This window comes from Nannospalax galili, unplaced genomic scaffold (genome assembly GCF_000622305.1).
Source record: "Nannospalax galili isolate Female #2095 unplaced genomic scaffold, S.galili_v1.0 scaffold127, whole genome shotgun sequence".
Classification (NCBI taxonomy): domain Eukaryota; kingdom Metazoa; phylum Chordata; class Mammalia; order Rodentia; family Spalacidae; genus Nannospalax; species Nannospalax galili.
Window position 1 is genome coordinate 20,740 of NW_008360326.1, and position 14,231 is coordinate 34,970.

Below are 14,231 nucleotides of genomic sequence, written 5' to 3' on the forward strand. Positions count from 1 at the left end.
AAATTCTAGGATGATTACTTCGAGGGAATGAGGGTGGGGTGCAGAGATATACTTATACAATAAAATTTTAATCTTAACGACTTCTGGGGTAAGATAGTACCGGATGAAAAGCTGATTCCATGTGTTTGAATGAGAAGCATCAGAACAGCAAAGAATGCCAGAAATCACCAAGGCGGTGAACAGCTTGGACAGCAGAAGCATAGTACCATGGGAGTGCAAGGAGCCTGGCTCGGGACAGGACATCCCCCTTGGGGGCAGGGAGGCAGAAACCTCTTCCCAGGGTTGTATTTTCACATTAATTAAGAAAACAAAAAGTCTGGGGGCTGGACAGATGGCTTCGTGGTTAAGAACACTGGCTGTTCTTGCAGAGGACCTGGGTTCGAATCCCAGCACTCACATGGAAGCTAACAACTGTCTGTAACTCCAGTTCCAGGGCATCCAACAGCCTTTTCTTTCCTCTGTGGGTATTGCATGACATGGGTGCACTTAACCTACATGCAGGCAATACATGCATACACATAAAATAAAAATAATACAAATATTTTTTAAAAAGAAAACAAAAAGTCTTTATAATTTTTATTCTTTTACACTAATTTTTATGTTATTATGCAAAGACTTTTTAAATATTTTATTTTTTTATGTGTATGTGTGTATTGCCTGCATGTAGGTAGGTGCACCCATGTCGTGCAATGCTCACGGAGGACAGAAGAGGCTGTCTGATCCCCTGGAACTGGAATTACAGACAGTTGGTGGCTGCCATGTGGGTGCTGGAATTCAAACCTGGGTCTTCTGCAAGAACAGTGTTCTTAACTGTTGAGCCAGCTCTCCAGCCCCCAGCTCTGACATATTTTAACCCTTGCTCTTTTTCTCTGCCTAAAACATTCTCCTCCATTATTGTTTTTCCTTTCTTTCATTTAACCGCAGTTCTCTTTTTTTCATTTTCCCTGCCCCCTTACTTTAATTCATTTATTATTTTTAATTTTTTCTTAAATAGTTCTTAACTTCATGTTATGCTTTGCGTTATTTATGCTGTCGCCTATCCCATGGTCCTTGGTGCTATATTAATTAGCTTTAATTGATTTTAATTGTTTTCATTCATATTTGCCTCGGTCAGTGATGCTGCTGTAACAGATGTTTGGTTTTCCCCTCTCTATACATGCTACTCTGTAGTGTGAACCCTCAGAGAAAGGGTGCTCACTAAGAAATCCCCCAATTAAACAAGAAGAGCTACCCCCTCAATGTATGCACAAATCACACAAGAAATATGAAAGAAACATTAAAAGGAAGGTTATGTAATTAACCCCTCAATTACCAAAGTCAAAGAAATGGTGAAATTGCTATATAAAGAATTCAGAACTCTACTTGTAAACATTGGTCAATGACTACAGATAGCATTTAAACCAGCAGATGACTGAAAGAAGAAAATAAATTTGAGATGAAAAAGAAGAAAGACAGCAACATGGATGAGAGGGTCAGTAACATTAATGAGAACTGAAATGTTGAACGTGCAATCAAGTAATGAAATGAAATGATTCACCAGAACAGTAGACTAAACAGAAAAATATCAGGCATGGATGACAAGACCGAGGAAATGTTGTATTCAGACATCACTTTAGAAATGAGGCGTGAGTACAGTACCTAAGAACATTAAATCAAAACACCAAATCTAAGAATCCACAAGACAAAAGAATGTTCTGAGACAAAGCTAAAGGCAGAGAGAACCTAGCCAATGAACATCAAACATAAAGTATTTAAAACTCCAAACAGACATATCCAGAGAGCAGCATCTCCATGATAAACTATAGCGAAAACACCATGGTCACATAAATAATAGTAAAATCTATAAAAGAAAAGGTATCAATTCACGTGTAAAGGCAAAGCATAGAGTGACATTAGATATTTCAACAGAAATCTCAAAAGCCAGAAAATTATGGTGTGATAAATTCAAGCTCAGAAAGGAGAAAAACTTCTGATATAGTATACTAGATCCAAGAAGGTTATCTTTTTAAATTGATGGAGAGGTCGTTCTAGACAAGTACTAAGTAAATCAGTTCTGACCGCTTCAAATAATATAGGAGATAGGAAAGTGCTCTCAATCATAAGAAAATAGGAAAGAATAATTGGAGAGAAATAGATGAATGAAGGACAGTTGGAAAGAATCAGTCATGTTTAACTTAGTAGATCAAGAAATCCCCTAGTATAATAGAAGAGAAAAACAGAACAAACACAATTCAACCCAATAAGGAATATAACCAACAAAATTATGGGACTCAGTATCAATAAGTGAGTATCAAGTCAATCAATAAATCAGTATCAAATAAATACTCTTAATCTTCCAATTTAAAGATATGAGTAGTTAACTGGATAAAAAATAAAATCTAACAATCCAATTGTTTCCATAATAAACCTAACTCACTGGCATAAACACATATACTTTGAATGTGAAAGGATGGAAATCAGTATGTGGTAGTTTCTTTAAATTTTTTAAAAATTATTTTTATTTTATGTGTATGAGTGTATTGCCTGCATGTATGTAAGTGGACTTGTATCATGTAATGCTCATGGTGGTCAGAAGAGGGTGTCAGATCCCCTGGAACTGGAGTTACAGACAGTTATTAGCTACCTTGTGGCTGCTGGGATTCGAACCTGGGTCTTCTGCAAGAACAGCCAGTGTTCTTAACCATTGAGTCTCCTCTCCAGCTCCCATATGTGGTAGTTTTTAAAAGATATATTTAGTTTAGTTTATGTGTATGAGTGTGCCTAAGTGTGTGTGTGTATATATATATATATATGTGCCACATGCATGTATGCATGCAGTTATGAGCCACCCTCTGGCTGCAAAAAACCCGGTTCCTTTGGAAGAGCAACAGGTACTCTGAACCAGTGAGCCATCTCTCTAGCCCAATATGTGACAGTTCTGATTGTCAACTTGACTCAATATAGAATCACTTGGGGAGAGTCTCAGTGATGAATTGTCCAGATCAGGTTTGTTGTGAGCATACATATGGACTATATTAATTGAAGTGGGAGACCAGAATATAATTTATTACTCCACTTATTTCAAAATGGTGACAACAGCTGAAGCACATTGAGAGGCACAGAACCTGGTAGTTGCTCAGTCCTTGGGGCTAGGTGCCTCAGTGGTCCCAATTTGACACCAGAAAACTGGAGAGCTGCTGGTTAGTTAATGATGGAAGCCTGGAAATGCTGGTTCCAATGTCAGCAAAGGAGCCAGCAGCAGCCAAAGCAGGATAAATTAACTCTGTGTTGAGAGGAAAGGCCACACAAGCAAAAGGTCAATAACCTTTTTGCCAGGCCCCTTTTTATCTGGGCTACAACCACAAGGTGCCACCTATATTTGCCGTGGGTCTTCCCACATCAGTTAAGGCACTTAAGACATTCCCTCAATTTTGACTTGCTACTCAAGTGATTCTAATGTGTGTCAAGTTGATATTAAAACCAACCATACCTACCCCTACATACCCTACCTCAACCACCCCTACCTACTGTGGATGATTCTATTTCCCTTGACAGGACATTATGAACTGTGTGAAAAGTACAGAAGGCAAACCAAACACAAGCTTGCAGGCATTCAGTGTCCTCAGTTCCTGATTATGGATACAGTGTGACCAGCTCCCTCAAACCCTTGTCACTGTGACTAGCCTGCTAGGATGGACAGTAACATGGAACTCTGAACTAAAAGGAACCCTTTCTCCCCCAAGTCACTGTTGTGAAAATATTGTATCAGAGCAACTGGAAAATATAGACAAGAAGTGGAAGGCAAAAGAATCAGGTTACCTGTGCTTATATTTTATAAAGTAAACTTCAAGACAAAAGTAGTCAGAAAGTACAAGGGTCACTACGTATTACTAAAGAGAATTATCAAGAAAATACAAGGATTATAAATACATAAGCATCTAATGCTTATTCAATGATCTCAAAACACAAAGGACTATTGGATGGAATAAAATAGATATCTTGTTAGAAAAATAGTGTGGGAAACTTTAATATCACACCTTCATTAATACATAGACTATCCAGACATAAATCAACCAAAAATTTCAGTTAATAAACTCCTGGATCAAACAGTTTAACAGCTATCTACAGAATATTCCACCCAATAGCTTCAGAATATACATTCTTCTCAGGAGCCCATAGAATTACCTACAAAGTAGATTGTAGTTTGTGCCATAAGCAAGTCTTAACAAATATGAGAAATATTAATACCTTTCCATATCTTATCAGATCTTTATAAGAGAAAATTAGAAATATAGGGCATAAAAGTGAGGTAGAGGGGCATGATGTGAGTCAGGGTTCTAAATCAAGGGCATCGTGGTAAGAGAACAGAGTGGAAGGAAGAGAAAAATGCAGTTCTTGTTTTCTCTAGGAATCTACACATACACCTACATATACATACCTCTATGGCATCAAAGACTATACGTGGGGGAGAGATGGGGGAAGTAGTTTTGGAATGTGAATAAGGAATAGTGGCATTCGTACATGAGCATATAATTCAAATCCATTATATTTTGTAGTAACTAAAAATTTTTAAAAGATAAAAGCTAATGTCAAATATCTAATCCAGGAGGCTGGAGGGATGGCTCAGCAGTTAAGAACACTGGATGTTCTTCCGGAAGACCCGGGTTCAAATCCCAGCACCCACATGGCAGCTAACAACTGTCTGTAACTCCAGTTCCAGGGGATCTGACAGCCTCTTCTGTCCTCGGGCATTGCATGACATGGGTACACTTATCTACATGCAGGCAACACATGCATACACATAAAATAAAAATAATAAATAAATTAAAAAATTTTTAAAAATCTAGTCCTATAAATGAGAAGGCTTGGAAAATGCTTTCCCAAAGCTACAGTGTTATAAAAACTACAATTAAAATGCGATACAAAAGAATATACTATTCCAATAATGTTCTCAAATATGCTAACAGAGAACTGATGCCAGAGAGATGGTAGTTAGGGAAGACCCACAGGTGATCTTCACCTTAAACTTGAGACAACTTTCAGGAACTAGCATGTGTAGACTTCCTGAGATTAGGAAGAGTTGAATAGTGGAGAGAGGTTGCAGGACAGAGAATTGTGGAGAGGAGACAGCTACACAGAGAAACTTGAAAATCTCCAAAAGAACCTTCTCAAACAATAAGAGATAATGATCAACAAACAAAATGTGAGAAGATACATAAAACTGGGGACAGAACTATAAGGAGCGTTTATAATAAACAATGTCTAAAGTTCGCATGGTGCTGTGAATACCTATTAGAACAAGATACATTAAGAATTTCATAACTCATGGGATATGTTGTTGAGTTCTCATAAAGATCTTTTTAATTCTCTTAGCGTATTAGTAAGGGCTTTCTAGAAAAATAGAGAAAATAGGATGTTTGTCTTCATGGGTACATATTGTTTTAAGGGATTGGACAAATGTGATTATGAGTAGTGTCAAATCCAAAACTTTCAGGGCAGCCTGGTAGACTGGAGACTCAAGGAAGAGCTACTATCTCAACTGAAATCTGAAAGTAGCCTAGAAGCACAATTCCTTCTCCCCTGGAAGACCAAAACCTTTTTCTTTTAATGTTTCTCTCCCTCTTCCTCCCCCTCCCCCTCCTCCCCCTCCCCCTCTGCCTCTGAATGTGTCTGTCTCTATGTGTGTGTCTGTCTGCTTCTCTTCCTCTGTCTCTATATCTGTCTCTGTCTCTGTCTCTCACTCCTCTCTCTCTCCTCTCTCTCTCTCTCTCTCTCTCTCTCTCTCTCTCTCTGTGTCTATCTCTGTATCTATCTCTGTGCCTGTCTTTCTCTGTCTCTTTCTCCTCTCTCTGTCATGGTACGGTACTGCATATGTGTGGATTCATGGCTATATACGTGTGTGTAGAAGCCAGAAGAATATGTTAAGTGCTCTTCCCCATCCATTGGTCTCTACCTTAGTCCCCTGAGACAGGGTCTCTTAAGAAACCTGGAACTCACCATCTTGTTTCAGCTAAGCTAGCTAGACTACAAGCCCCCAATGCCACAGTCACTCTTGCTCATCCTCACCCCCAGAATCATGGTTATAGGCATGCAAGTACACACCTGACTTTTTATGTGGCCACTGGGAATCTGAACTCAGGCCCTCATGCTTTCACTGCTACGAATCACTGAACCATCTCCATAAACTTTCTTTTAATGTCTTTATCTGAATAGATATGATCTTGGCTATGTTTTGGAAGGCAATCTTTATCTGAACTGTAATGATTTATACTAAACATATCTAAAATATACCTTTATAAAAATGTTTGTACTAATGTTTGACCAAAAGATAAATATTGTGATTTAGTCAAGTTAACATATTATGACTGCACTTTGCATTTTATAAAGCTCAGAATTTGCCTCATTGATGGGAAATAAGCAGCATTAGAATAAGGAGGAGGAAGAGGAGGAGGAGGAGGAGGAGGAGGAGGAGGAAGCAGAGGAGGAGGAGGAGGGGGGATCTCAATGGGTTTGTTATCCAAAACATGAGAGGAACAGAAAAATATCTCATAAATACATACGATGATGAGAGGAAAGCACATGAACACAATGTGTAGAATTAGGAAGAAAGACTGTATCTTTCCCTTGAATTCTGCAGTGAAATATCTAAATGCATCATTAGCATTTCTATGATGCCCCTTTTAACTTTATTTGAAAGTCAAGCATCAGCAGTCTTCACTACCACGTCCTCGACAGTGCAATTCTGCTGTTTTCTCCTTTTTCACTTGGTGTCAATGCCTTCCTTCCTTCCTTGAAGACATTCTACTCCTCTCTCCTTCTCCAATTCCACATCCAATTCAGCGCAGAACCTTGTGGGCATCTGGTCTCCTCTTACCCTGGCCTGCTAGCTGTTTTTGTTTTCTCTGCTCTCATGTGATTTATTCTCCATGTGATCGCGGTGTGACTGTGATTAGCTCTCTCTGCTTGTTCTCACCAAGGGCTCATCATTTCCTTAAAATCAAAACTAATGTCTTTCCAATGTCTACATGATCTGTTCCTCCCCTCTCTCTGTGACCACACACACTGCCTTCTAAGGATTATCCAATAAAAATGTAATGTGAATTGTATGTGTGACTTTAAAAGTTTTGTTAGGGCACTTATAAAAATCAAGTAAGTAATGAAAAATTTTAAGAGCATACTTAACATATCACAAACATCATTTCAACACTCAGCCAGTATAAAATCTCAACATATACTGAATATAAAAATTTTAGCTCATTTTTTTCATGCATGACCTTCCAATCAGGATCATGGCTTACACTTACAGCACATCTTCTACTGGATTAGTTTGACAGCTATGTATGACTAGCAGATACCACATTGGACAGCACCGCACCAAGTGTGTTCCTCTCCAATAACACTGACTTCTATGCTATTCCTGGAACATGCCAGCTACACTTTTACCTCATTGTGTCTGTGCTGTCCCAGTAAAATACCACAGACTTGGTGATTTATAAACAATGCAAGTCTATTTTTTCATGATTCTGGAAATCCAAGATCAAGTTGCTGGGAGGATTGATGTCTAGGGAGGATTACTCTTCCTGCTTCCAGCATAGAGGCGAGGTATACTGAAGACCTCAAATACCAGAAGGGCAATAGGGCAAGTTCTCTCCAGCCCTTCCATAATGTCATCATGGCTTAATCTTACTGTAAAGTCTTCACCTCTTAACACTACCTCATTACTAATTAAATTTCATCATTTGAATTGGGGGCATTCAGGCCATAGCATAATCTTTACACCATTTGGTTTCTTCTCCTAGAACTGCTTCCCTTCCAGAGCGCATAGCTTCATTTTTGGCTTTCTTCTGTTCCTTCTTAAATGTTATTTCAGTTAGGACAAACCATGCTACTTCACTGACATTTAACACCACCTACCTCACTCTACTCTACTCTACTCTAAGGCAGTTTCTGTTCCTTATCCTGCTCTGATTACATAATATTTTTAGTACTCTTCAGTCATATGTAAAGCTTTTCTCTATCATGTTTATCATCTGCACTCTCACTAAAAGCTCTGACATGAAGTCAGGAAGTTTGAATTATTCTGTTGATTTATGTACTGCTAGCTTCTCAGATAGTGTCTCATAAAGAGTAGATCAATAAATACTTCTTGAATGAATTTTGAAAGAATAAACTTATTATAGGACTATATGATCATATAACAAGGTACAGTCTGGTGCATTTATCTTGAAAGATACTCAAGATACTTTGATGAAGGAAAACATGAACATGCTGAATAACTGTACAACTTTATGCCATTTTTATTTCAAAACATATCTCCATGGATATAGTATAGTTGTGTTTAGTAAGCACACATCTGTGTAGAAAGTGAAAGTGGTGAGAACAAGAAAGGAATAATTGCACAGTTCCATATTATCTCATGTACTATTTGAACTTATTAAAATAATAGTCATTCATTTTGTGATAAGGTAAAAATGCATACAGGTTTAAGACCTGGTAATGTGATAAATTATGAGCATTAAATATCATGCTCAGAAAATTAAGTTTTTTATGGTGCTAAAAACTATTTCTTAAAGGTCACCAGTGTATCACCAGAAATATTCTGATATATGTATATTGTGCATGTGTTATTCTGCCATGCTTCTTACTGTGTACTAGAATTATATTTATTTCATCTGTTTAGTACTTAGCATTAGTTTGATAGGTTCCTGCATTAGTTTGATAGGTTCCTAAGTTCATAGTCTTTGCAACTACACTGCAAGCTGACGTGAGTTACAGAAAACAGATGTAAACAAATACACAGATTTCAGTTGTCCACAAATTATCGTGATCTGAATTAGTTTTAATGGGTCACATGCAGTTTTTAAAGTTGTTTTTAAATAAAAGTTAGTTTAGTTTTTTAGTGCTATTAAATAGAATTTTGTAAATTCACTAAAGATGTTTAAACTTTGATTTGTTTTAGTTCAATTAATAACTATAGATTGAATTAAAAAGGAAATATGACCCCCAAAAGAAGAACTATATAATGTTTTGTCTTTTCTCTTTGTAATATTGAGATACTTTTAATTCAACTTTTATTTTGAAAAGTTGAAATACAATAGTACATAGTACTGCCACCATGATAAAAGATTTAAATATTTTACATCATGTGTTTTAAAATAAATTCATTAAGTTGATTTCACTATTTTATATAGTATTTTTGCAAAATCAGATGGTTGAGCTTATGTCTAGAATCAGCAATTAAACATTATAATTGATGATTTCACTTTAAGCCTCTATCCTTAAGCACTATGTCACAAATATGTTACCCCCTAATGAAATAAAAAATGTATGATTATCTTTAAAAATGGTCTTTATATTGAAAAATGGATTTTTTTTTACCTAAAGCTACTGTAAGTTGTATGAATCTCTGTCACACATAGTATTCTATCGCCGCATTCAGAGTGGCAACTGATATATACAGCATACACATGAAATAATTTTGAATTAATTATATCAGGAAATATTTTATCTAGTGCAGTGTTCTAATTCTCTAGGTGAAAAACAAAATGCTTACAAAGGAGAAAATACAGACTCAAACGACATAGGGGAGCTGTTAGTATTTAAGAATGGGATGTTCAAATGAAAAAAAGTTCACCTAAATGGCATATAAAATAACAGAAATAAATGGGGACGTTCCCAGATATGCCACAGTATGCCTGCTCTCTATAAAGATGAGAGAGAGAGAGAGAGAGAGAGAGAAAGAGAGAGAGAGAATCTGAGTTTGAATAACTGATAGGAGGCATTTATTTCTTCTGTTAATTTTGTTTATCTTGAAATATTTGAGGTCCTACTTAAAATATGAAGCTCTCTCTAGAAGCCAGATATAATGAGGCTGTCATTCCTTTCCATTAAATTAAGAGACTTTATTTAGCCTTTGAAATATCACTCTGGTCTAGTCAAGTAACCCTGTGCTGTTTCAATTTCTCCTTGACATGCTCACCACCCGAACCTTGCCAGTCACTTTCAAAGCATCCTAGGTCACATTGGGTCCTGTAAAAGTGCTGATTATTAACTGGGTTTTGTCTTTTCAACAGTGTTGCAAGGCAGATCACTGTCTGTCACTTCACTGACTAGATCATCATCTGTTGCTAGAACTCACGAAATCACTTTCAGTTATTCTCCCTGTGTTAGAAGTTCACCTTCCCAACATCATCAGATATACTCTTCACTACACGCATCTGTTCTTAAACCTTGTTAGTTCCATGTCACCTGTAGAACTAAGAGACTTCCTCCTAAAATTAAAGAAATTGCTTCAGCCACCTTTCCTGGCTAACCTTCCCACAGCCCCCAGGAGTCCGCCATGAAGAACAACTTATTGACTACACTAAACCAGAAACCACTATGTCATGCTGAATTTTGTTTCTGTAATATTGTGGCACTGTGCCAACCAAAATCCTCCCCAAACATCAAAGCTCAGACAAAACATTATCTCTGCTCTGATGTACTCGTAGACTCTGCCTTTCACTCTCAACTTAAAGGGAAGCATTCCCACCAAAGTTCATTCAGCCCTGCACTTACTGCACACTCTCTCCCTGTGTTCATTATACCTTCCACTTCTCTTTCATTATTGATAGAGAACTCTATGGACAACTGTAATGACACATTTGAGCTCTTCTATTCCAGTGCCTAAGATAGAATAATATTTACAGCAAAGGAGTCCAACAAATGTACTATATTTACTGAAAAATATTAAACTCAAGATCTATAACAAAATATTTTTAAATATACAAAGTAAAGGACAGCACAGGAAAATATAAATAATCTCTATATTACAGAAATAAAGCATGATAACACTTGTATTGATAACCAGCTAATTCAGATGTATGCCTTATTGGAAACATGCAATAGATGAGCAGAGAGGAAAATAAATCAAAATTATTCTTTGATTTCCAGTTTTAAGGGAAAAATTATCTTCAGGTCCTAACTTTGTCTGCATTGGAAGGAATGATTTTATAATTTCCCCAGCTCTGCCATTCTTTGTTATGCTGCTGTCCTTCAGACTTCTGGGGGGAGGCACAGATTACACACCAGGAGCCCTGCACACAATGGCATTGAGCTCCTACAGCGGGGAGGCTGGAGAATCAATTCCCCCACTTACCTGGTGGTGCAATTGGGCTTCATTCAGAGCACTTTTCAGTGCTGTATATGAAGAGAGCCTCCAGACAGTGCAGAGGGAGGCAGAGCAATGAGACCAGCGATGACAAATCAATCACATTTATTGCTGTCAGGGCCAGTAGCACAATGCAGATGATAGAGTAGTAATCTTATACAATAATCGAGTTGTTTCTTAGAGGAAGGGAATGAAGCCTACTCAGTATGCCACACTTTAGAAAATATGAGCGTTCTCTCAAGTATCTGGTACTACACAATAGGAGTAGAGATTCTGTGCTAATTGTGAACATTGGATGTTATAATGCAGCTTTGACACAACTGGGGGAGAATCAGGTTTGCTGCAGCTGCATAGTCACTATATCCAGAACCCCTACCCACATGAGAAATGGAAGGCGAATATGTTAAATTGGAGGTGATTAGGTTAAGGTACTATCATTAATTGTCATAAAATATACTCAAAACACAGGCAAAGACAAATGAATACACATATGGGTATCCTTGTTTGTCTATTCTTTTCTGAATGAAAAAGCAACCTTGATGGATTCTTAATGATTTAAAAGTGATATAGCCTGTACTGAATATATCAAAGTTTGTTCAAGAAGGCTATTGCCAGGATTGGGTTAAAGAACTTTGTATACTCTTCAGGCCCCTACTCTTACACTCTTACCACTAAGTGCCACACCCACATGAACTGTGAGTAAGGCAAAGAACTGTGCACCATGCTTCCGTGATTAGAGACACAGTATTTACTTGGAGAAGGGAAGGCAAAACTAAAACAAATAATGTGTAGCTTGGTAAATAGAATTCAAATTAGAACTCAACCCTCATTCTTTTTGTGTTTTTTTTTTTCTCTCTCTTTATGGAAAGTGGTGAGAAACATTGAACTTGTAAAGAATGATCTTTTTAAAAATATTCTATTTATTTATTTTTATTTTATGTGTATGAGTGTTTTGCCTGCATGTATGTAAATGCACCCGTGTTGTGCAATGCCTACAAAAGTCAGAAGTGGGTGTCAGATCCCCTGGAACTGGACTTACAGACAGTTGTTAGCCACTGCCACCATGTAGGTGCTGAGGTTTGAATCCAAGTCCCCTGCAAGAGCAGCCAGGGCTTTTAACTGCTGAGTCATCTCTCCAGTGTCAGAAAGAGTAATCTTAAAGCAGATTCCAACCTACTCCATCGGTGTAGCGGCTGGCTCTGATCTCAGCAGACCACCAGAGAGTGCCAAGTTCTGGCCTCCCTCTGGCTTCTCTCTGGCAGAGGTGCTGAGAACGTAGGGGACTGCCCGAGAGCCCCTGGATCCTGCCTCCATGTGGGGATGAGCTTCCCCTAATTGCGCCATACCCATGCCCATACCTGGGATTTCATGAGGCCCCTTCAAGGCCCCAGGGCCCAACTGGCTTTGGTAGCCTAAGGCTGAGATCCTAACAGACAGCCTAAGAGTGTGGGTTCTGACCTCGTGGAGTAGCAGCTCTGATCTCAGCAGATCCCCAGAGAGAACCCAGATCTGGCCTCCCTTTGGCCTCTGTATGACAGAAGGGCTGAGAATGCAGAGGACTGCCTGAGAGCCCCTGGATCCTGCCTCCACATGGTGGTGAGCATCCCCTAATTTCTCCATACCCATCCTCCTACCTGGGATTTCCTGAGGCCCCTCCCAAGGCCCCAAGGCAGATCTTGCTTTGGTAGGCTAAGGCTGAGATCCAGGCAGACAACCTGAGAGGATGGACTGCTGGAGAGTGCCCAGATCTTGCCTCCATGTGGTGAAGGAAGCCTGAGTGTACCTGACTGGAACTTGAATTGGGCTTCTGTGGGTGCTCCTGAATGGCTGATCTGAAACCATCAGTTCCCTCCTAATCAAACCTAAGAGAACCTGAACAGTGCACCAACCATCCTTACATAACCAATAAAGAAAGGATCTCAGCACCGAATAATACAAACAGAAGCATACTTCAACTTAATTCTCATGTCAGAATCATAAACAACAAAAGAAATTCACATGCCAAGATCACAATGAAAGAATAAAATAATGGAAAGCTACAACACTATGTCCTCACCAAACTCCACCAATCCTGTAGAAGAGTGCTAGAAGGAGAACCCCCTAGAGATAACCCAGGACACTGAATTTAAAAGAACAATCATACACATGATCAAGGAATTCAATGAATTTAAAGAACATACAAATCAAAGAACTAAAAGAAGATAGGGATAAACTTCTGAATGAATTCACAAAAGAGATAGAAACATTGAAGAAAACTCAGGTAGAAATGAAGAAGGAAGTACAAAACTCAATAAGCCAACTTGAAAACACAGGAGAAAGCCTCACCACTAGAATGAAGGAAATGGAAAACAGAATATCAGCACTGGAGGAAATAAAGTTGAATCAGACCACTCAAGCAAAGATTATAGAATTTTTTTTTTAAAACACAGGAATGGAATATGCAAGAGATGTGGGACACCATGAAAAAACCAAATCTACAGATCACAGGAATAGAGGAAGGAGAAGAATCTCAGATTAATGGTGTTGACCAGATCTTAAACAGGGTTGTAGAAGAGAATTTCCCAAAATTAGGTAAAGACATCCCCATACAAATAAAGGAAGCACATAGAACACCAAATAGACAGGATCAGAAAAGAAAAGAAACTCCCCACGACATATCATAGTAAAAACAAAAATGTCATAATAACAACACTAAATGTACAGAACAAAGAGAGAATTCTAAAGGCAGCAAAAGAAAAACAAGCCACATACAAAGGAAAGCCCATCAGAATTACAGCTGATTTATCAATGCAAACTATGAAAGGCAGAAGAGCCTGGACCAAGGTATTTCCAGTTCTACCTGCCACTAGATGCCACCCCAGAATACTGTACCCAGCAAAAATGTCTATTATAGTTGAGGGGGAAAGAAAAATCTTCCATGACACGAAAAGGCTGAAAGAATACATATCCACAAAACCAGCCCTTCAAAGAATAGCTGAAGCAGTACAGAGAGCAGAGAGAGAAACAACTATACCCTAGGGGCAATGAAAGAAAATAAATAAATGTACAATTGAGGAAACACAAAATTAGACAGAGAACACAAACAGCAATCAAAATGATAGCA